Source organism: Vanellus vanellus (assembly GCF_965231255.1).
Source record: "Vanellus vanellus genome assembly, chromosome: 3".
NCBI lineage: Eukaryota > Metazoa > Chordata > Aves > Charadriiformes > Charadriidae > Vanellus > Vanellus vanellus.
This window is the reverse complement of record NC_138907.1, coordinates 32,125,531-32,150,652: the sequence shown is the minus strand read 5'-3', so window position 1 is coordinate 32,150,652 and position 25,122 is coordinate 32,125,531. Positions and strand designations below refer to the sequence as shown.

The 25,122-nt window shown below is 43.2% G+C and overlaps 1 long non-coding RNA gene across 1 annotated transcript; it reads right to left on the bottom strand.

Moving 5' to 3' along the window:
- Nucleotides 1-6,807: 6,807 nt before the first annotated feature.
- Nucleotides 6,808-9,196, bottom strand: LOC309670646. Its single transcript, XR_014269025.1, has 3 exons — nucleotides 9,027-9,196; nucleotides 8,348-8,430; nucleotides 6,808-6,821 (listed from the first exon to the last, which is right to left on the bottom strand). It is a non-coding gene; the product is annotated as an uncharacterized lncRNA (long non-coding RNA).
- Between the last annotated feature and the right edge of the window lie 15,926 nt (nucleotides 9,197-25,122).

The window sequence follows — 25,122 nt, the reverse complement described above, 5'->3', positions numbered from 1 at the left end:
AACACCTTCCCAGTCACTGCAGTTTTACAGGATGCCAGCAGACCTAACATAGGTGATACTATTTTTCCAGTGCGTACCCTTATTGACAGTGACACTGTGGCTTGTTCAGACAATGCAACTGGGCAAAGGTCACCTTGAAAGGAATTGTGCTGAAGATCCCAGTGCCTCTCAGCTAGAAGATGCAATTAAAAATACATAACTTTAAATAACTCCCAAGATTGTCTCCACATTGCTGCAGGATACTGGGAAGGCATTCTATGATTCTGTGATATTTAAGGGACTCCTTTTTCATTGTCGAGATTTTCTTAAAAAATGCTATTGATGCCTAAAAAGCTCTCCTTTGTGAAATTAGCCATTTATAACAGAAAGGTAGTGGGACTTGTACAAGCAAGTATGCACCGTCAAAAGCAAGCCCTAGGTTAATTGGCACACACAGCAGAATGGTGAATGAGGTGAGTTTCCACAAGGAAATAATTGTACAAGATACCCCCTCTGAAACACATTAAGATCCAGTCTTCCTGCCACGGATGTAATTTCCCCTGACCTCAGCAGGACGGAGCCCAGAGGGTGTGCACCTTGCCAAGCCCTTCTTCTCCCCTTGCTTCATGGAGCAGGACCAGCCCCGGCCCCAGGTGTTCAGAGACCTCCTGTGATGGCTGTGGCTTCCCATGGGACCCAGGGAGCCAGCAGGCGGAGAAGTGGCATGGCGAAATAAGCAAAATATTACTTTTGTAGCAAGCCAGAATCACCTTGCCCTCACCAGAGAATTTCACAGGTGTTTTATAGAGTGTCTTTTGTCTTTTTGTCGCTCCCGCTGTCAAAGTATCACTCTGATGTTTTCTATGTGAAGCCTGTTTCAGCACAAACTGCACAAGGCAGTCTTTTACCCGAAAATTAGCACCTGAAGATCTTTTCAAGGAGGAGAAGCTATGAGGCTGGAGACCATGCTGCCATCACTTGCCCAAAATTCTCATTTGGGAGGTATGGATATGCCAGTCCTCTGGGGATACTCTGCCCTTCCTGGGGGAAGACCACAACACAAGCACAACCAGTTAACCAGTAAAATTAAGAAATGTGTTGTTTCTCCTACACGCTCTGGAGAATGCTCTTGACCACAAGTAGGGGTCTGAAATCAGTAGCAGTTTCTGAAATCATTTATCCACACCCACAGGAAAACTTCTGCTGCCCATCCCACTGGAAGCAGTGTTCCCTCGTCTCATAGTTTTCTTGCTTATTTTTAAGCAAGGTGACAAGGCAGAGTTGTATTTCTTGTATTCTTTTCTCTAAATTTGTGTTACTATGACAAAATCACCAGTTGCTCCAGATTTGCATCAGTATTTCCTTTAGCTCAGCAAGTGCTTTACCTAAGAGAAGAGAGTGAATATGAGAAAATTTGGCCTCCTTCATACTGTTAATATAGTTGAAGGATTTGGCAGGTGAAAAAATAGTACCTGTGTAAGCGGTTTTACAGGTAAAACCACCTCCCTCAAACAAATTACAAGGAGCATCAATGTTATAATAAATAAATAAATACAATCTCCCTATCAAGGAGCTGTAGAACTCCTTTATGAAGCAACTGTCTGGGGCCATATGACACCAATCTACTTACATACCAGCAATATGCTCTGGTAGGGAGCGGATAAAACAAGCATGCAATAAAGGATCAACATCTCCCTGCAGGAACTTACAGATTCAGCCAGAAATTCTTTATGTACCAGGCCTGTTAGGAAAACACTCTTTTTTAAAAACATACCCTGATAACAGCTTAACGCTAAAAAATTCCAAAGCCTGTAGAGCTGCCTTTCACTCTCTGGTTTGCCTTGGTAAAGTCTCATTACTCAGTTTGCACAATGTAGATGGATGGTATAGAGAAATGAGGGAATGGAAGAAAAAAAAAAAATAGAAAAAAGCTGGGATGAGAAGGATATTTATGCCAGCTGGCTTTGTCATTCCCTAGGAATAAGGAAGCAGCAGCACTCCAGGAACAGCAACAACAAGAAGACTCCAAAGCCTTCTTACTTTTGCTGTGTGTTTCAAAAAGTTGTCATTATCTTTAACAAACACAGCTCCAAAATGTTCAAATAAAATCTGCCCCAAAACTATTCACCCACTTTTCTACATCAGCTATATAGCTATATGCTATAACTATGCTACAGTTAGTTCTTTTCACAGGAGGATCTCCCTGGAAGACAGGCAAGTGTGATTACACTTGTTTCATGGATGCCTGAAAACACCAGGATGCTTTCATGCGACCCAGCTAAAAGGACTTATACCACGCTCCTTGAAGGGGAAGTGATAAGGGGTTCTCAGCGCAGCACAGGATTTTGTCTTTATGAAGGGATTCGTCCACGAAATTCACACAGACATATGGAGACCATGCTGATACTATAGCCAGAGTCCTCATTCTTCACTTTCTTTTCTAATTTGAAATAATTCACAGCAAATTATATATCCTTGACAGTTTCCACTGTGCTTGTCATTTTAAATTACTTCAGGAATGTAAATAACTGATATAGATTCAGAAAAGGGCTGAACGGTGCAGTGCAAGAAAGGCTTGTGCTACTCAAACAGACAAGAACCATCCTCACCAGTACCACCAACTCAAAGTGACACAAATTTAGTGCCTCATCTGCTACAAATACAGATTCAACAGAAGTTTAGGAAGAGAGCGTGGGGCTCAACATGTGCCCTGGTACAAGGTCCAGGCACAACTCTAATGTCCATCTAGGTTTTAAAACTCACTCATAACAGGGCCAGACAGAAGCAGGGCTGTGGCCCCTTCTAGATGGTGTAGGACAAGCCATCCTGGAATTATCCTGGAGACAGGCTGCTGCATACCGAGCCAAGACAGGCAAGAGCTTGACGGTAACTAACTGGTCCAAAAAGGAAAATACAGAAAATATCAATCAAAGATCAGTGACAGCTTTGGAAATCAGCTAGTCCATTGCATCCCGCCAGCCCAAAAATCTGTATCTCCTCAAATCCAGAGAAACTGTCAAAGTCATTATCAAATAACTAAGGAAAACAAGTCCTTCGTGCTGATAAATCGCAGGTTTCATTTTCCAAGCTGCAACAGTTTCCTTGCTTATGTGAATGCAATAGTTCAGAAAGTCTTTTCCCACTGGTTTCTTCATACCAGGGGTCATTCTGGTGGCCATATAAAGTACTCCTGTTATATAAACTTCCTTTGGCAAAAAATAATTATTTCTCTTTACTATTGTGTCCATCCATCCAAAAAAAAAAAAAAAATCAACCAAAACAATTATCTTCCTATTCATTTTGTTCATTCTGGTCTTCATACACGTTTCTGGCACAAACACAAAATGAACAGATGAGAACAAACAACTTAAAATCCAGGGTCGCATGGACACTGGTGCAAATCTTGGGCCCAAAGGCCGAAGTATTGCTCCAACAAAAACCTCCTGGGCTTCTATTGCAAGTTTGAACCACAAGCTGAAGCATGAAGATGGCAACATTAGTAGTGGAGACTTGGACAAAATTTATCTATGAGGAAGCACAGATGTAATCTTGTTAATGTAAACAGATCTTGTACTGATGGTAAATTTAATCCATGATACTTATTTCATTCCCCTTGGAGGTCCAGATAACCATCTGGTATAAATCAGTCTGATTCCTTTGACTTCAGTAGGATTATAATGCTCAAAGCCAGTTAAAGATCTCACCCAATGACTACGGAATATTTACTCATATTCACTTAAAGCTGGCACATACTGTTAACTTTAAGTTTCCAACCAAAGACAGAGGGGAGCTGAACAAGAGATACTTTTCCAAACAATGCAAAAAGGAAAACGAGACTTTATTTCAGCTCAGCCTGAAACATTTAGTTCAAATTAAAATGAAAAGGGTTAGACTGACAAATGCTTTTAACTACTTTTCTTCAATAAAAACCCAACAAACGGGGGGGGGGGGGGCATGAATCTCTATGCTTAACAGTACTGTGTCACAATGGAATGGCAAAGTTTTGTTTTGAAAACCCTGAAATTAATTATTTCATTTAGGGAACCACAAAAACCCTTTTTTTAAAAGAAACCCAAGGCAAGTTCTACCCTATGTGGTGTGTAATTCTTCAAAACCGCACTTTTTTCATGCCCGATATGACCTGGCCAGGGTGGCAGAAATGCATCCTTTCAAGCAGTAACTAATTTGTACTTTTTGTGACAACAGCAGAAGCAGAAAGGGAACCTCACACTCTCTGTCATCTCAGCTGCTCTGCTTTCAGAGTCTGTCCCATACCTTTGATCCTTTTGCAGCATGACAGTCTTCTAGTGACACAACAACAGCAAATCTAGGAACTTGGAGAGACCTGGTTTCCTACAGCAGAGCCAAGGTTGATAAAGATACAAGAGAGAGACCCATTCATGTGCAATTTCATAAGAGTGTGTGTGCTTAGCTGTTGCATTCATGTCCTATGTCACCAGTTGTGTCACCCAGTACTTGCGCTCACTGCTCAGAATGCAACCACAAGATGTAGGAGCCTTGGGCACAGCAGTGCATAGCTGGCACCGAGTGTGTAGCTCAGTCTCCAGATTAAGTCACCTGGCCAAACTAGCGCCAAAGCACAGACTCCTTATGGATCAGCAGCATCAGGGGTGGATTGTTCTGTCCACTGTGAGCTAAACACTATCCAAAACCTTTTATTAGCTGAGGGGGACCTGAATGCCTGGCTCTTTCATCTTTCTTATGCCTGATGGCCAGAGTTAAGGTGTTGCTTTTGAGCAAGGAGGCCTTTCAGCTGTTGAAATTGCAGCCATTCCCAGTCCAGCCTACCAGTGGTATGTCATGATCTCGGCTCCTGCTGCCTCCTTTCCCCTGTGCCACAGCTGACTTGGTTCACTGTACCCATCCTCCCTCCCTCCCCACACACCTCCTCGAGCCACGGCCAGATGCTTCTGCAAAAACAGCTCCTGCCTGCACCCCAGTCCCCCACTTCCCTGCTCCTTGCCTCCATACACTAACATCCCAAGGATAGGATGTCCCTTTACACCATGATCAATACAGTTTGTCAATATATATATATATACACATATATATAAAGCAATAACTGCAGTTGTTTAAAATGAAATAAAATCTGGATAAAACAATCTCTCACCTCATGGAGAATGACATGGATTCTCTTGAAGCGTTGTGAGCTCTTGCCTCCAGGGAAAACATATCCAGTGCCCAAATGACTTACAGCTACTCCTTAGTATTGTTTGACAAAGGTTTCACTCCTACCAAAATAGCATTTCTTTTGGTACATGCTACATAGCCTGAAGAAGGATACTCATACCAGGGACTGTACAGACCCTGGATGTATGTGGCCCTTAAAACCCGTTGAATTCAGCAGACACAAAACCCTCAAGTGCAGCAATAGCAGCTTGGCACTGCCTCTTTCTTTTTAAAAGCAGAGTTTATTACCTCCTCACAGCTGGTGCCTGGGTGGTATCAGCCATCTGGAGCTTGAGCTTCTTTCTAGGAACTTACTTTTACCAGTTACTTTTTCATTTGCTCTTCAGAGTCAGAAAGCAAATGAAAACCAAGAGTGAAGCCTGTTCCAGGATCCTCCAACTGGCGCGCCCCTTTTGACTGCTACCCCCTCCCTCTAATTTTGTTGCCAGGTGTTTATCTTCATAACGGTTGGACTTGATATTGCCTTTCCAGAGCTGTTTTCTGACAATGAATTTTAATTTGATGTGACTTGTGCAGAGTCCTGGCAGGCCTGATCCTGAGAAGTGCTCAGCAGGGGCACAGTCAGCTCTCCTGGAAGAACAGACCTATCATTTTTAATATGTAAGGTGGGCAAAGACAAAAGCACTAGCCATTTGGCACTAGGAGACTGATTTTCAGTAGAAAACAAGTAAAACTTGGCATCAGCTTTGACACTTAAAAGTAACGTTTATTCGTTTATTGAATATATTTCACGTTAAACTCAATGGGAGTCACCCATTCCAAGGGGAACAGATTTGCGTTAGCTGGACAGCCAGGAGAGACCCTAAAGGTCCCTTGCTTTTTGGGATTTGGTTTGTTGGGGTTTTTTTTGCTTTACAACAAACTTTAGGGAACAGCTCAGCTGCGACCCAAACCATTTTATGATTATTTTCCAATATAAAGAGATATTCCAAGTCCCAGACATGGGGACTGAAAAGAAAAGGAAAACTGATTAATCGGAGAGATTTTGGAGAGCACGAGAACAAAAGAACCAAGAGGGTGGTCACCCTCCAAAGCTTTCAGATAGATAAACAAACTTCAAAAACAATATAAATTCAGTGTCTGTCCTGGCTCCATAAAATACGGCTTGGTTGGGAGCATTAGTTTTACTGCCCAGCTTTTAGACACGGGTGGCTATTCCAGCAGAGTGCAAAGGTTGCTCAGCAAAGGTCTGCCCGCCTTGGGAATGGCATCCCCAAACACGCCTGGTCTCTGTGAGCATCAGACACTGAACAACTGCAAAATCGATAGTTTTCGAAATGGCTGAAGCAATGAAACTCACTGTCTAGTTGTCATATCTTCATAAATCTCATGTCTAGTATTCCTGGTCTCTTTTTTTACCATAGTCTTATACTTTGCTTCTCTGAAGATTGCCTTGGATGTGCTCTTACCACCCATTTATGCAAAGGGAAGCAAATGGCATTTCCTTGTGGTTTGCATAATCTTATCTATATTTATAGCTATATGAATTTTGATGCAAGTCTTCCCCTGTCCCTTTCATTCTCCCAATACAAAGATCCAAGGAAAATCTGAAAATTTGCTACAGTGACTCATGTTTATTATGCCCCATCCAAATTTCTCTTAGATAAGGCTGAGCCGCTCATTAGCTGAATCTGTGCAAAGAAAGAAGAAAATGAGCGTTTTTTTTTTTTCAACAAATATTCAGGTCTGTTTTCTCTGTTATAGCATCACAAGTTATGGATTTTGATTTAATTCCCTGTGACTTCCCTTTTTTTTTTTTTTAGTATTTCATTTATCCAGCAGCATCCTTGTTGTCAGCACTTGCCTTTTCACTTTGACTCATTTAAAATGGAAAAAGTTAGGTACCCAGAAATTTTTGAACATCTTGTTCCATTTCACATGCTCTGGCCATTTCATATTTATTTTCCAAAGCCCCAACAACACATATGTCACCAAGGTGCATTTGTCTCCCTGTGCATATAAGTTCTGTTGTGGGAGAGGTTATTGCTAGTTTAGACCTCCAGCTTGCATTGCCTTATATGAACCATTACCCCACTAGCTGCCCAGCCTGCCTGATTTGGGGAAACAGAGCAGACGTGTGCATCTGCTAATTTGCTGTGAACCTTAACAAGCCTCCCAAGGGCTGCAATTACTGCAAAACTCATCCCCAGATCTTTCCTGACGGGCTCTGTGCATTCGATGCTTTTGAAACAAAATGCTAGGGTGCCTTCGTTTCTGATCAAATCTTATCGTAGTCAATCGCTTTATGTGGAATCAGATGAAATTGCCATCTTCACACTACCTTTAATATTTTTTTTTTACCTTTTAAGTTCAAAGCATACATGTTTTCCCAGGAGAAAAGAAAGTTGTGGTCCACATCATGGTTCCCTAGGTTTCACTGGCAAATCTTGGCTATGATGTTGGTGGGTACTGTCTAGATGGCAAAAACTAAAGCAGATTTACCAGATTTCCACAAGAATAGGATTTAGGAACCAATGTGACTTCAGCTACTCACAGAAAGATCATCTAGAAAAATAACCTGCCTTGGCCTTTTATAATTATATAGTAAAAATCAATGCAGTGCCTTTGTCCAGTGGGAAAAGAAAGTGAGCATTTAAAGATGTGCTGGTTAAGTGACTGACAATTAAATTATATGTGGTGTGGTGAAGTGTAATTTATATCTTGCAAGGATTTGATGCTTGTGTTTGTACGTACACTGCTCAGCAGACAACAGTATAACTGTGCAAGCTTCAGCATGTGGCAGCTGCCAATGAACTTCACATTTATTTGGAGAGGAAGGTCTCTAGGGTTAGGCAGAGAGTTCAAGCCCCACGATTAGTTCGAACCTCACCCTGCAGCTGGCTCCCACACCTCTGAGATTGCCGTCCATCATATCATATCCATCTTTCCCTGGATGAGAAGCTGTCCCAAAGTGGCTAATCACTGTCATGTCTGCTCTCAGTCAAGAGCAAGTCAGGGATTACACACATCTAACTCATTTAGCCAATTGTATCAAGTATCTCTGTTGATGTACAGACACCAAATATTTGGCTCCAAACAAGGAGATGCTTCAGGCAGAAACACTCACAGTGAGGCCATGATTTCAGAGAGACTCTAAGCCAGGATGCACCAGTGATCCCTTCCCCAGCACAGTGGCCACCTCATTCCTGCCCCTTACCTGCCCTTTTGCTGGTGTTGACCCAAGTATTCCTGCAGCCTCACAGTCCACAGGGTGAAAGAAGTGATCTAGGGAAAGATAACCTGACAACAACAAAAAATAAAGGTAAGTCTCAGCATGGACAGGTGACCTAACCCCCGCCACTGTGCAACCCCACCAGCATGTCCAAGGCCACTGTGGAGGACGTGGCAGGGCAGGACTCTGTGGGCAGGAGCAGGAAGGCAGTAGGATTGCTCCGTGCGGTGGCAGCTAATGCCAGGGGAAATTGTTGGAGAGCTGTGGCCACAGCTGGGGAAGATGGGCAAAGCCCCCAGAGAGGGGAGAGTCAGGAGACCCCCAGTCAGGCAGCAGGTCAAGATGAATTCTCAAAGGCCCAAGCATGCGAACTTTTTTTTCCATTTAAGTCTCCCATGAATATCTGCAACTGTTTTTCCTACTGTGCATGCTGTAAAAAAAATACTTCTGCTTGTGTTTTACTTGTTTTGCTTTTTACTGTTTACTTGTTTTACTTTTGCAATACTTCTGCTTGCGCTTTACTGAAATAACAGTGATTTCACTGCAGCTTGCAGACATTTCTTGTCCAAAGGCTGTAGTGAAATGCAGTGAATCTGCAAGCTCTAGATTGCCTTCAGAAGTGCCCAAGCACTGAAGGGTGTTTTCCAGACTATACAAAGCGTACCAGAATGTGCCCCAAAGAAGTTGCATGAGATGGTTTGAGAGATGGTATTGCGGGTCAGAAGAAGAAGAAATGTGTGCAGTGCCTGTCTGAACCCCGAGCATCCCAGAGAATTTGACACGTCAACAATGTCTTGCGCAGAGGCCAGCTGCAGCAGGAGGGATTTCAGCCTCTTAGCATCAACACCTCGAGCTGAGCTGAAAGCAGAAAGAATACACCAAATGTTTATTTTGAAAATGAAATTTGATCTGCCCACATCCAGTTTTGCACTTGCTTTTCTGTTGACACAAGAGGGTCAATATTTGCTATTCTCTGGTTCCAGTGGGCTTGCCACAAATACGTATTTGCATGAAGCTCAGCACTACCAAGGTTTCTTGACAGTAAGCCAGAAGAGCAAAAATGTACTCAGAGGTTTTATAAATGGGTGGGAAGTCCCTCCCCGAACTGCTAATTCTCATGGACAATTGTTTCGAGGTACTTACCTCACTTAAGTACTCTGTAAATATGCCTTCTGAGAAGAAAAAAAAAAAAAAAAAAAGGCTGTATTTTAGCTGTAGATCACTCCGAGCCACACCACAGCTCCGGTGGCGAAATGAACTTTTGAAAAGATCCCTGTGAATACAATTCCATCAAGCAGCGTCGGTGCTGCGAGCCAGGGTCAGCTGAAGAAATGTGGATTACGTTTGCCTCATTGAATCCTGTTATTATCATTATTACTTGACAGTTCATTTTTCCTTCCCAGCGCGAGGCTCTCCAAGCGCAGGAATTCGCTGAGCTCCTGGTAACTTGCCACGCACGCTAACAAAGCTGGCATTTATCACAGCTTGTTGGAGCGACGTTGCAGCTGCTGTGCTCGCGGTCCCTGCTCCTGCGTCCCCTCGCAGGCGGGCATGGCGAAGCCACACGTTCAGCGTTGCCACATATTGCTCATTTCCCCCTTCCCCGAAAGCCCGTTACCTGCGCCTTGCCTCTATCCACTTGCCCACCTGCTTGGGTGAGATGTGCCTGCAGAAGATAACCCTCTCTGCAGCAAAGGCCGGCGGGCTGCTCTCCCCTCCTGCTGCCCGTTTTCCACGAGCGCAGCTCCATTCCCCTGGTCGGGCTTTCCCATCCGTTCCTGCACCCTGTGGTGGCACGCACCAGCACTGCGACTGGACTGGTTGCCGACAGTTGGGGCTGGCACCAAAGGCAATGTAATACTGTAAAAAGTGATTTTGACAAGCACCAGAAAAACCTATTTGTCGTGTCTTGCAGTGGGCATTCCCCACGGCTACCAGCTTTTCTGCAGGTTTATCTAAAAAGGAAAATGCGTAGCCCCTGCCAGCGTTGCCTCCTGACTCAGCTGGCAAAGTTTATGTGACGTTAACGTATAGTTGAGCAGTTCGGCTTCTTGAAAACTTCACCAGCAGCCTCTTCAGTTCACTCTTCCATTTATGAAACTTGTATTTTTTTAAAGGTCATATTATCGCAGGCTGTTGGTGTTTGCAGCACATGTAATTCCACAGAGGTGGTATTTGGTTTGGCTGTGGCTGCCCATCACAGAGTTTGCTAATTCTTTTATTTTCTCCTGGTGGTATTAATGAGCTAGTGGTTCACCTTCGTATTTCTGGTACCTTTGCTTTAGCATACTTTGGAAGGAACTACACAGCTCTTAAAAAGTGCTAGAGAGACCTAGACTAGTCAAGAAAGAGACTACACGCTCAAAATCAACTTATTCTTTCTTTGCCTCCTCAAGTGCTTCTTGACAGCTCCTGAAGACAAGGCAACTCCTCCCACTAACTTGCAACATGTTGAATTTCTTTTTTTAGGCATCCAGTACTGGAGAATGAACACTCCAAACTACTGTCTCTCATTGCCCAGCTTCTCCGCTCATCCCTACAGAAGAGTGAAGTGTGGGGAAAAAAAAAATAATATTAATATAGGCAATTTTATACAAGAACTAAGATTTAGTAGGACTGAAAATTGCTGTTAGACTTCTAGCCTTCATAGGCTGCCGTGGTTTCTCTTTTCATCGCGAACTGAACTTTCTTACTAGTCCCTAGCATTTCTGAAGTATCTGTTGGAGAAGGCGGATGAAGTAAGGCTGCTGACTACCTGTGCCCAGCAATCAATACCTAGCATGCCTGTGATATTTAAAAACCCCACTAACATTAATAGGGCCGTACGTTCTTGGGGAGTTTGCCCACGCTCTGTAAACTTAGACAAGCGACACGGTGGTAGCTTAAACAGTTTTAGGCCAAGAAACTCTGCAAAAGGCTATCTCCATTCTGACGTATTTAAGAAATATTTAACTTGGGAGCTTACAAATAACTTCATATACACGTTGTACATCTCGGGAGCAGAAACCATGAAGTTCACCAAACCTTCTGCTGTAAAGGCAAAAGATGAAACTGGATTTAGGGGGTGGAATTTAACACAATACTCTTTGCTTTGATAGTCCTTATGTAACGCCAAAGCTGGGAAACGGTGTTCTCAGCTCTCTGATGTTCAGCTTTGCCTCTCTGTAAAAAGGGATTAATAGTACTTACCTATCCCACAGACATGTTGAGACAATTTGTCTACCACATTTTGAAGTCCGCATCTGAGAGATTCTTTACGAAAGTAGACTATTATTAAAAGCCCAGTCCTTTCGGAATAGCAGTTAAAAATAATAAGTTGTATATTCGAGTGTATTCTGTAGTCTTTTTTTTCCACTGCTGGTCTTCGTTGTATATTTCTTGCATACTTTAAGACCGACATGGCTGCAAAACAAATAACATCTGCCCAAGAAATCTTCTTCCAAACAATAGCAAAAAATTGGGCAGATGAAACAGGAGGAGGTCTTTGCCATCTCTTGGGTCTTTCCATTCTCATCAGGTACAAGTCTAGAAGACAATAAAATGGAGCACCATAAATCACAGAAATCTGCATGGCATTGTCTCATTTGATGTTTACTGCAGAGAACATGCATTTTATGGGTTTTAGTCATCATCTTTGCATGAGTAATGATCCATTTTGTTACTAAGCATCTCTATTGGTGGCAAATTAATGTATGTGGATTCATTAAGCATGTTTTCCATTCAATGTGTGATTGTTTCTCTTCCCCCTCCTCAGAATACAAACAAACGCTGCTGTGCATCACCACAGTGTGAATCAGTAGGGCTCTTCCAATCTTACAGGCACAACCAGAAAACAAAAAATGGCACCATTTTTTTTAACACAAGTTAAAAATATCTCAAAACAAACATCTTTGTCACACAGGGCTGGATTCTGATCTTAGGAGAAGCATGAAGGAGGAGTAGTTCCACAGAAGAGAGGAAATTATTCAGTAAGTCCCCGAGGAAATGAGAGGGGTTTGGTCCTCTGAAGAGATTAAACATGTACGAACCTCCCCCCGCTTCCAACTCTTCCCTGCACTGCCCCACTGCCAGCTCAGGCCCCACTGGCTGCCAGGTAATGCTTTTCCAAACCAACAGCTGCCTCTCAGCCACCACCCCTTCTCTGGCATCTTTTCACCTCCTTTTCCCTGGCCACACACACGCTCTCAATTAGGGACATCTTTACTTAATGTTATATCACTACAGGATCTTTCTCCTCCAAAGGAAAGCTAGAAAACATAATTGCTGTATTTGCCCTTGCCACCCAAATTAATATTGAAAACATCTCTTAAATAACCTCTTGGTACAACCTAAAGAAAGTTACTGTATGCCTGACGTGGCTTTTACTTTTTTAAGCAGAAAGACAAACCATGACAATGAGCTGATAACGCATGGTCAAGCATAGCTTTGAATTTCCTGGCTGAACCGTTCGTAGCTTGTGTCAGAAATTCAGTACTTACATAAACAATAAGGAAAAAAAAGAAAAAAAAAAAACTTTCAGCACATTTCCTATAAATCTTGCAGTACTTACCCTGAAGATCAAAACAGTTGCTTGGGTGAGTTTGTAATTAAAAAGTTTTATAAGTGCATTTCATTTACTTCAGGGAGAAGAGCAACTCCACTGAAGCCCTTCTGGTCTGTCAACTGCATAAATACCTGCAATTAGATTTTTTTCTTTTTACTAGACAAGACATGTTACGAATCTACTGGAAAAGAGCAGTTCCAGCCCCAGTCAATATATTCACTTGATGCTTATGTAGCATGCCATTAATATTTTGAAATTATTGGATCTCGGATCTTTTTATGAACAAAAGACAAATGACATCTCCCCATCAGCATGATCATGAGACATCAAGCTTTTCAAATACAATAATAAGAATTTTCAAATGTTATTCCCCCATCCTCAGTTTCTTAGAGGATCTTAACGGCAACTGTACTGATGCATTTAAAATTACTAGGGAAAATAATTTCTTGGCTGTCTCTTTGCCAAGTTGCAGTGTGAAATGTGTTTTTACAACTCCATTATGAAACTCTGGAAGTTGGGATGAAAGAGCAAAACTAAATTGAGAGGGATACTGAGCTGCAGTCACAGTCCAGCAAAGCCGTTCACTGTGGTTATAGTTCATCTGATCCTGCTCGTTTGAGGCTGAGACAAATGTATTAGCTGAAAAAGCAGGACAGAAGCAATAAGGAAGCTTTCTTGGGAGAGCGGAGCATCCATGTGTGCCTGCCTGTGCTTCACAGCTGAGGTGAAGATTTTGAAGAGCAACAATTGCAATTTTTGTGATAGCACTCTATGGCACAGCCATCTTCTTTCACCTTAAATTCAATCTGAGGTAAGACACCGAAGAGTCAGCAACTATGATACCGAGTATTAAGTCCTACATGTGGTTTTAAGAATGTCACTGTCACTTGCTTTTTCAGAAAGGCTTGTACACATTAGCAAAAAGCAAACTGTTTCACTATGAAAAACATCTAAGCCAGCGTTTGTCTAAACACTATTATTTTTAACTTTAAACTCCCAAAGCAGTTTGTTGTCTCAGAATGTGATTGACATGTTACGAGATGCACAAGCAATTATGAGAAATTTACTGTTTCTTGCTATATACCATTGCTTCATTATTTCTCGCTGTTGAACTTGGACCAACCTGGTGGAGTGAACAGATTTTCCAACAGGTAATTGACTTGAAGGGAAGGCCTGGAATAATTCTAGCTGGCTGTTACATTAGGAATGAGTCTCCTTCCATCAATTAATCACTTTGGGGAGAATTTTTCCTTCTGAATAAACTCATTATTTTTAAACATATGACATTTAGCTGTATAAATAAGCTCTAGAACTGTGATTTAAAATGTGTGCTAACTACAGGCACGGCATGCCACGGTTTGCAGAGCCTCCTCTGCATTTTCTGGAGTGACTTCATCTTCTGATTACAAAGAAATGGGGGCAGGGAAATGAACTGACTTGTGGTTTCACCCACTTATTACCAGGCTTTATTTACTTGCATGACTGTTGCATTTAAAGACTCACACAAGGAGACATCAGCTGTGTACCCAGAGAGGACCAAAGCGTACCCAAAGAAAAAAGGACCACACTCCAAGAGGACAAAACCCAATTGAATCCAAAACAAGATGCAACAAAGTCATCTGGCTAACACAGAGATGCTCCCTCAGGTTCAACTGGACTAGTCCAGTGAAAGTCATTCAAAGCTTATTTAATTTTAAATGCCAGTTTTCACAGTATGAGGCTTGGGCAGATGTTCTCTTCCAAATCTGGTTTTGCTATCTGAGGATATTACTACCCACATTGCTCACAAGAGGTTACAATCTCCCGGCTAATTTTATCTCAAGTGAATTGCGATTTCTCGTCAGCTGAGCCAGGTGGAAGTCTGCCTCCAATGGAGAAGCTGATTTTAAAAAGATCATCCTACTAGTAAAACAAACACTGAGTGTCTGCTAACACTTTCTGGCTGCAAGTCTAAAAAAAAGCCAAAGAAAATACTTTTTCATACGATGAACCATTAAATGTGCAACTCATTCCTGTATCTGACGAAGGGAATAGAATTAGTCCTAGTGCTCATTGCCACAAAAAGTTGTGGTGGCGAGAAGTTTATGTTGAGTTCCAGAGATTAAATACATCGATGTAGGGTAGATCCATTGTTTGCTGGACCATGACGGTCCAGATGCTGAGGTCAGAGCCTCTGACTGCTGAAAGGATGTACACTGAAGCGCCTTCTCTAAGCATCCTCTACTAGCCACTGTCACTTATAGGGCACTACCCTGACCCAGCAGGGACATTTTTGTCTTGACAGAGTTGCTCTGCATTAGTTATTCAGAAGCACCAGCAAGTGAATACTGGCTTCAGACTCAGTCTGGACCACTTGGCTCTCATCGTTTCTTTCTCTCTGCTTTTTTCTAGTCATCTTACAAAGGAAGACTTCATACCCAAAGAGTCCCCCACACCTATCCAGGCTGAATTCGACTCAAGGCAGCTATGCTCGAAAAAAACAGTCCCTGCCACTTCTACCAAAGAAGAAACACCATCAGTCACAGCACTATTAGTACTTCATTAGAAGTCACATAAGCACTACATTGGAAGTCACATAAGTACTTTCCATGCCTGGTACGCTAGCCCACAATGGGCCGTAGTACACATGGTTGGCAATGTGTCCTTTATGTCCCAGACCCTTTATGGACTAGCAGACAGGCAAAGCACTTGACCCACTGGCTGCAAGTAGGCATTGAAGCCATTAAAAATCAAAAGTCTCAGGCCTCTTCTGGTATTAACGTGATGCTCCAGCGTGTATAATTAGAACAAACATTAATATAATTATGTTTTTTGGGGGGTCCCATTCTAAAGCAGCATTTTTCTAGTAACACCACTTTGACGTCTATCCTACTTTCAGCTACACACAAGGTATTAAACTGGGCCCAAGCCAGTAACAACAGCGGAGCCGTCCCACCTGGCAGTCCCAGCCGTCTGTTCCATCAGTTCCCACAAGCCTATTGAACAACACGTATAGGAAGACAGCTGCAGCTGTAGCTCTGGCTGCACTTCACTCAGAAGGTATGCATTCACCATTCCAAAACATCCAGTACTTTATTAAACCACTACCTAAAAAAAAAAAAGAGGGGGAAAAAGAGAAAGAACCCAAAATTCATTAAATTCATTTACACTTTTTTCAGTCACTGGGGAAGCTCTCTAGTCTGCATGATGACTACAAAGGCAATGCACCTAGCAGCCTTGCCAAGCAATTTGAATGTGTCTGTACAAGATGAAAATTCAAACCTCTCCTACTTGAGCTATCAATCAAAGTGAAGCTAAAATTACAGCTTAACAAGCAGGTATACATGCTTTAGTTAGCAAATGAGGCAAGCAGGGCACATTATTTTTAGTTGCAGTGATGAGGAAAAGAGTGAAAAATAGAAGGAGGAAGGAAGGAAAAATTGTGCCTTTCAGTTTGGCTCATGCTCCTGAAGTTTTAGCTAACATTGGCAGCATTTGGATACGATATGTCTCCTAATGGCATTCAAGGAGTCTTTTGGACTGAACTATTGCTGTGCACGTAATTATATCGTAATTTTTTTAAAAGAATGAGCTAGAAAAGAGTGATTGAACTCCCCCCACACTTGCAATTAATTGTGAACCGCTTTATTAGGTGAGCCCACGGGACCAGGATGATTGTAAAACACTGCTTTCTCACAAAAATCCAACATACACCAACACGCATTTTCTCCTTGACTCCAAATGCCTTTCAGCTGAACCCACAGAGGACTTTCAAATTACTTATGACAAAATCTGGATCAACAATGAGCTGATTTTCTCTCCCTTAAATTATGGAAACAATCTGCCCAAACACAGCCATCATTCATCTTCCCTAATACCATCCAATAACATGCCCGTTGCAGGACCGCTAATGGGACGCTCTAGTCTGGGCCTCAGTTCGCCAAGTTTCCATTCTCTGCATTGTATCGCAAAACAGCTTCCCGTAACACTGGGTGATGGAGGAAGACATCTAAATTTATCTTGCAGGTACACTGAACTCGTTGCTGAACAAATTAATGCATGTCACAAATACACTCCTGCCTACCAAGAAGCATTAATTCCAGCAGGGTTATGGTTGCTGTTGCATGTTTTTCCTAAAAGCTGCTTGGTAAGAGTGCTCACCCATACAGCTTTAACTCTGCCCTTGACATAGGTACAGTACGGCAAACACAGCCACAATAGTGTTAAGAACAAGTTCCTCCCAGCACTTCTTGCAATGTAGAAGACTGTGACTGTGGATGCCAGAACTCTGTCCTGACCTCATCTTTTGGCACATTTTTCTCCAAAAATCTCAATCCTTTTCCTTGGCTAAGACATATCCATCCATGGCAGCACTGAATGCGGGTCACAGAGGGTGGACATTTTTGCTAGAATTTGATTTAAACGTTTGATTTGTCCTGGTAAACTGCTCATCATAAATAAGGCAAGACTGCCTTCTCAAAAAGATGTAGCAAAAATCTTTTTGCCAAAGACAAAAGGTCACCTGTGAAATCTAAGCTGTTTTTCATAGTAAAACCATTTCTTTTTTGCTAATGTTCAGTGGGAAAGGAAGAAAAAGACTCAAGGGCACCGCTCGATCCATTTCCAAGATAATCAGCCAAACAAAATTGGAAGCAAAGTCTAGCCTGCCTCATGATATCAGAATTTTCTGAATGCTCTTCTCATTCGCTTGCTGAAGGGGGAGCGGAATCTCTTTTCCTTTGCATAATTCTTTCCCCAAAAGGAATATTTTCCCAAAGGAATTATTTCATCATGAATCGCAGATAGTAACTTGACTGAAGAGGGAAAAGAGATCAGTCAGTAGTAAAGAATCAACTTTCTGGCCCCAGCAGAGAACGGAAACAAACTTTTTTCTACTGATATTTAGTCCATCCTGGGGTGTGACTCATTAGTGCCTTTATATGTCGTTGGGATGTTTTGGTCAGTCTTTTAATTTTAAGAACAATTTGATCCATTTTTCTGTTGCTTTCAGGGTGCACATTGCATTTTCTTGCTGCTTCCAGCACTCTCCTAAACGCTGGAGGTTCTTCAGGTTCAAGACCGCATTCAGGGGAAAAAAAAAAAAAGGTCACTGAAGAAAAATGAGCAGCTTTGGTGAGCTTTTGTTCCCCACCAGGAATCAAGTCAAAATTTTCATTAAAGCAGAAGTTTGAATTTCTGAGCAGCTGCCATCCCAGGGGTGTGAGCAGATTCCAGAGGGTGCTGCTGGAGAGGGTCTGGAGCACGTGCGGGCTGTGACCCTGAGCATGGAAAAAGGCCTCGGGTTGCGTTTGCAGCACAGAAACACAGGAGGGCTGGACCGCTGGTCTGACAAGAGACGGTTTCGCTGAAGTGCAGTGTGTGCAGAAGAGTCTGGGGGTGGGATAAGGCCATTGTGTTTACCAACTTCGAAGGGCTTTTGATGGGTTTTCAACTCAGGGGTTGAGAGATTTCAGCCACAACTGGCAAGTTGCCCGGAAAAACCAACCTTGGCCAATGGGTGTTAGTATAAACAGGTCCTCTCCCCTGCCAAAGCAACCCAGCAAGCAAAGAGCACGGGCGAAACAGGAAAGTTTGAGAACGAAGACAGAGGTAGTAGTTGCTGGGGAATGGAAAAGCGACAGCTGAGAGCCAAGCAAACTACCTGAAATAAAGTCAAAGGCCTCCGTTATGCGACTCCTCAGCCCCAATTTATCCAGGCATCATATTTGAAGTGTTTCATTATCTTCTGAAACCTGGTAAGTTCACAACATGGGTAACAATTTTGACCGTGATTCTCACAGCTTCACGGGCCTTTTGTCCTGTATTGCCTTTCTCTGCGCGGGAACAAAGCAAGTGTAAACAGGATCTGGGTACGGAGAAGGACAAAGAGGGGAAAGTGAGATGCAGATTTTTGATAGCTTGCAGAGAAGCAAGAAATGTGATGGTCAGAGAAAAAAAAGCTTTGATGTGGAAGAAAAAAGAAGGCAGAAGAAGGGCAGGCTGTCAGACACAACAAGTGTACCCTGAGACATGCCCTTGCAAGATTCCCAGGGGCTGATTTGGAGCCTGACAGCTGAGAGCCATACTGGTGAACATGAGCTTGGAGGTAGATCAACAGAGGACACACCAGTGCCAGAGAGGAGCATTCCCCCGAGCAGACCTGTGCTGACCCAAAGACCAATGCAGAGGCTGCCTCGGGCTTTCCTCGCTGAACTGAGTCCTCATGGTTGCAGGGAAATTCTGTTGCTAAACTGCTCCAGCCGCAAACCTTAATCGTAATTGCTACATGGGTCTCCTCTACCACGTTTATCAGCCTGGAAAATTAAGAGACGAGGAAAACAAGCAATGCCATACTATGCTCCACTGGGTCTTTCCCCTTAACATGGAGTGTCACCAACGCCAGCTGCAACGAACACAGGGCAAAAAATTCGGGCAGCAGCTATTTCCACTGCAACCAGGCTCATTTGTGCCTACTAAAAATATTACCTCTGATAGCACAAGAGCAGTTTATTTGAACACGTCACAATTGGAAATAGATCCGTCCCTCAGGAAACAAAACTACCACAGAAGAGTGGGTGGTTTTGCCTCTCTGCCCTAGCTGGGTTCTTACTGTTGGATGTTCTCAAGCACTCCAAGAAAAGCACTGTTGTAACCAATTGCTTCCATGTCATGGAGCCTGGTACTCGGCGCTTCCTGCTCTCATCTTATTCCTTTTGCCAGGCTGTAACCACTTGGTTTGAATCAACCCCGCTCGCTCTGTCCAGCCTGATTTTTTTATATATATATTTTTTTTCAGCAAAATAGTCGGTCTGTTTCCAAAGCAGAAGCTGTTGTTTGCGATTTTGTGCTTACCAGATCCTTGCACAAGCAACTCTAAACAACATGCTCTGGAGCAAGGACCAGATATTTGTCACTGATGTGGCCTTTGCATCTACAGAGCATAAAGTCATGTAAAAAAAAAATCCCTTAACTATGAGTCGGGAAAGGGGAGGGGAAGAAAAAGAAACTGCAAAACCAAACCCCTCCTTTAATAGTTCACACATGCTCCATAGAAGCTTCAAGCACAAATTGACATCCCCAAAACTTCACCCATGTTTGGCACATTCCTGCTTTTTCTGCTGCTCTGGTGGAAAACCACAGGGGACCCTGGGGGGTCTGCGGCCAACAGACAGTGAGGTAGAAAAGAGGGAGATAGAGAGGGAGAGATTTTATCAGAACATAACACTGTGCTACACACACACACTGCAGAAATGCACTAGATGTGTATTCACTGGCTTTTACCAAGCACATGTAAAGCCAGTCCCAGGACTATGATATGAAGCAATTAATGTTTAACACTCCCCGGTTCCACAACCTATTTCCAGCAACACAGGAGTTAAACAGGCTGAGCTGAAAACAGGGATGGGTTGTTCAGACTTAAGACAATAGGCTACAGAGGGAGTTGTGTTTGCCCATGATCTGGACTTGGAAAGAGTATCAGGAAGAAAACAAAAGAAATAATAATGAATTGTAGTACTTCAAGCTTTTCAAACCTGGTGCAAACATTAACTTAAAGGCAAATTCCAGACGATGACAGTGTAGGTAAAGAAATGAGCACAGAGGAACATTTGGCCAGCAAAAGGAGAAAGGAATTTGCTCTGTAGGACTCTGTTGGCCATAAAGGGTCAACCCGCTCTGGTGCACTCCTTCAGACAGATACTTCTGGGAATCTGCTGAGAAACCGAGCACAGAAGTGGGAGGTTACAGTGGCCATAGGTCAGGCTCTTTTGCCAGCCACTGGAAGAAGCAGGTTTCACATTTTGCTTTTAGAGTAAGCAAAAGGTCCTGGACAAGGAGGTTGAAGAACCTTTGAACTGCCATACTGGTCCAGACAAATGACCTATTTGGCCTGCTATCCTGGGAACATCTATCCTGAACTCATAACTCTGTGTATTAAGGGAAGGGAATCTGACATCATTAATCCTGGATGAACTTTTTTTCCGCCACAGCTGCAGAAGGAGAGTTCTGACCTTGGTGTGCCGATGGAGTGGAAATCATCGCCAGCCTTGACTCCCCATCACCAGTGGGCTCCTGTATAATGCTGGTGTTTCTTCCCACAGTAAATCTCCCTTTCTCCTCCCATTTCCCTGACCTAACAGTGACCTTTCTATTAGATTAACAGTACTTCAGTGGAGTGTGACTAATCGGTTTGCACTCTATATTGTCAAGAGAGGCATGTGCAAGTCAGAAGAAGGGAAGAACAGTACCGTTGGGCTGATAATCTCAACGCAAACAGGAAGGAAGGATAGATTCATCTGTAAAAATACAGTATGTTTGGAGTTGAACTCAGTAAAAAAATCTACTTTTGTTTACTCTTACTTCTTCTGTGGTTTCACAGGTAAAAGTCCACTTTTTTGCAGAGACATCTGAAAAAAATACTTTGATTCCATGTCTGGTTTACAATGGCTATGAAGGAAGGCGAAGTGATGGAGAACAGTCTTGTAGGAACTGTAGATCTATACAGAGCATAATAGATAGAGCTGCATAATAACTGATTTGTCAGCCTGAAAACTGCCCTAGAAAAACAAAATAGGGGGAAGATTTATTTCAGGTTGGCCTAAACTTATTTTCAGTTTTTCCTGCCAAAATGAAGAAAAAAAAAAAAAGAAAAAAAAAAAAAATCGGAAAAACATGAGAATGTTGGTCCAGAATAGAAGCCTGGAGTTGACTTCCAAACTGTGGCTGCTGAGCAGAGCTGTCACGCTGCCAGTTTTTGGCTTCTTGCCTAATGGACACAAGAAAGAATTTATATGGAAACCCATCGCTAATACAAGTCATATTTTAAACATTTGATCAGCAATTAAATTTTTTACTTCTCAAGAACTGACAACTAATTCACGCTCTGTCCCAACAAACTCAGTGTTATTGAAAACATTCTAGGCCAACAATACCAATAATGTCACCAGCATGGTTTCTGTCGTGCCAAGAGTTACATTAAAAAGAAACCCATGCATAACAGGGAACAAGAAACATATGTAGGTGATTTAGACGCACACAATTGTTTGGGGGAGGTTTGTTTTGTTCTGTGATGTCTTCAATTATGAATCCACAGGAGATCAGTGCAAGTATCAAAATTGTCATAATGAAATATTTAACTTCCTAGCAGGTTCAGGCAAAAATCATGACAAGATGCTGCCACATCCAATCTCTGTGAGGAAACCAAATGGTAGGCAGTCATTGCTTTGCTCGTCAGGCTGCAACCTTCTCCTCCTCTGAAGCCAAATAGCAGTAGACGCAAGTGAGAATGACTTGGTTGTCATGATCATGTATATAAAAGAACTGAACATTAAAACGAGAGATGATTTTGCTTTACTAATTGCAGTCACTTGTCCTTCCAGTGGAATTTTCACTTGAAGATCAAAACCTTATTAAAAACATTAGTAAATGAAGTCCCAGGGCACTCCTATGTGAAAGACATCATGAAATCCCACTCCTCACTTCTGAAGTCAGGAAACTCAAAGATGACAGGCAAGCTCTAAAATTAACTTGTTTCAACTTCTGTGGCCCACGGGCTACATCCAAGGGCTCCAACAAAAGATAACAAACTGTGGGATTTTGGATTATTTTGGCCCAATTCATTCTAAGATCATGGAAGAGATGACAACACAGTGTGCAGTTTGGAGCTGGAAAATGAAAGCATCTACCATTACATTGAATGACCCGCTCCTATGGGAGTTTTGCTTGCCTCTCCCAAGTCCTGTCAAGGGCTGAGCCTTGGACAAAGGATTGCTCATATCCTGCATATTGATTCCCATCCCTGTTTCTTCATTTCTTGTGTCCGCCTGCCTTGTACTGCAAAGAGTTCTCCCGGCTGGTCTAGAAAAATTAGACTGTAGGGCTGCGAATGGCCACGCAACAAAATGAAATTATGCTTTTGTGTTTGGTGCTGTAAAATCCAAAATTAAGCAAGCAGAGTCTTAAGGAATTAAGCACTTTGGGAATGTGAATTACTGAACAAAGCTGCATTTATACCAAACAATGCTTCTAATCACTTCCTACTAATAAAGACTTTCAATATTTATTCTGAAGTGTGACCTGCCTTTTAAAGCATGCTCTGCAACACTTGAGCAGTGTGGCATGCACGCACATATGCCTGTTTGTGCCTATGTATGTCTTTTAGCACACACATGGAAATGAAGGATGGTGAGACAGGAGCAACCTGACGACAGCGTGCAAACCAGCGTCACACCGACGGCGCGACAGCTTCGCACCTGCATATGGAGAGTAGTCCAGGGGCACTGCCCTGCCCGGCAGTCTGCAAAGTGACAGCTTCAGTCTGACAAGGGACTACGTACGAATAGTCGTGGTTGTATATGTGCACCAAGAGATGTTTTGGCTTTGGTAACAAAACCTGGGTTTGGTGCTCCTCATTCTGTCAAGCCTCTGGGGCAAAGCTGCAGAGGACCTGTGAGCCCCGGCTCAGCTCTCAGAACCTAAGCCTCTCTCCCAAAGCCCAGACCAAATTACAGACAGCCATTTAAAAGTGCAACAGCTTTTCCGTCCGCACACAGGGCAGAAAACACGTCAAGAGACAAATCAGGGAGGTCCCAGGACACCCTGCTTGAAAGTCTCTCCAAGATCGCCTGACAAACATCTGCCCTTGCTCCCTGCCCTGAGCAGAGAGCATGTTCCTGAAAGTTATGGCAAACACAGCGTCCTTGATCAGACACCGTCAGTGTTATTTGTGACAGACACAGACCCCCAGGCTGGATTACCCCCTGCCCAGTACCAAGGAGAAGATGACAGCAGCCCCCGCCCAAGATGCATATGACACGGGCTTGGTCCTGCCTAGCACTGCGTGCCCTTGGCTGTCATTAACTTCACAGAGGACTGGAGGCACACTGTTGGGCCAGCTTAGCCTGAACATATGTATTTTTTTAAAAGTCTTTGGCCCCGTTCTGCTACTACTGAACTTTTCCTTATTGTAGGACTGGCAGCTTTATGAGTATCCCATTCTGCCAGGCAGCACCTGGACATCGTCTATGGCCTTTACCACCTCCTTCTCCTCCTCTCTGCCATGGGCTTTCCCCTTCTTCTCAGTAAAGCCCAGTGCTACCCCTTCTTTGTTCCAGCACAATCAGAGGTTTCTTCACCTCCTCTTACCTTGGTCTTTAAGCAGCAGGTTCCTCATGAGGAAAAGCAGAGGGTAGAGAGTGGAGCAGTTCAGGCGGGTGCAATAAGGGCACCGAGTACCCTGTGGCCTCCCCGTTCGACGCCATTTCTTCGTCTGCGTGTCACTGTCCTGCTTTCATCCCCGCCGCATGCTTCCCCTGCCCTGCTCTCCCCTGCCACAGTGATGGCAGAGGCCTCCTTTGGGGCAGGAGGGCTCTGCCCGGGGGATGCAAGAGGAAACAAGACAGAAAATAGCAAAAGGCACCCAGGAATCTGCTAAACGCCGAAGGAAACAAACAACAAATGGCAGAGGCTTTATAAAGAGCAATGTAACTAGACAGACTTGCCTGCTTTGTTAACATTAGTGGTAAATAAACCCTGGAAAAGACAACTGTAGGTTTGAAGACTAGTTGCAGGCCAAATTCAGGAAGGTGTTAGAGAATATTTGGCAACCAATCCCTCTTCCCTTTCTCTAAGCGTGGCTTAAAGTCCAGTATTTAAGGACTTGCTTAAAATTAAGATTACAAACTGTTTAACTTTGCAGAAATGCAAAAGAAACACACAATAAACCAGAGAAAAATTGTATATTGTCTACGGGTGACAGCGGGTAAGACTCAAAGGTAATAAGCCCCCAGCTGTTGACTGGCAGGAAGCAAAGCCCCAGGTGCTGCTGGGGAGATAACAGGGTAAGGGCACAGAAAGCTGATCAGATAGTGCTGCAGCCCAACACAGGTGAAAAGTGTTAAAAGGGCTGGAAAAATAGCAGCATAGAAAACTGGTCACAGTAGCCTTCGCCTGTGTTTCCCACCCCCACTGGTGATGGCCAGATCTATGCTTCTTGCTGAGTTGAAGGGCCCAAGCTGCCAACTGAACTGTTTCCAGCAGAATGTGCAGATGCTGGAGGACACGTCTTAATAAATAAATAATTCATTAACTTTGACTAATGCAACCAGATAGGTGTTGCAGCAAGCCTTTTGGTTGCAATTAATATGACGTGGCACCTGTTTAAATGACTTACATCAGGATTCAAATCCCCATGTATTGCTGAACCAATTGCACTCTAAATGCAGTGCTTAGGGCCAAATTT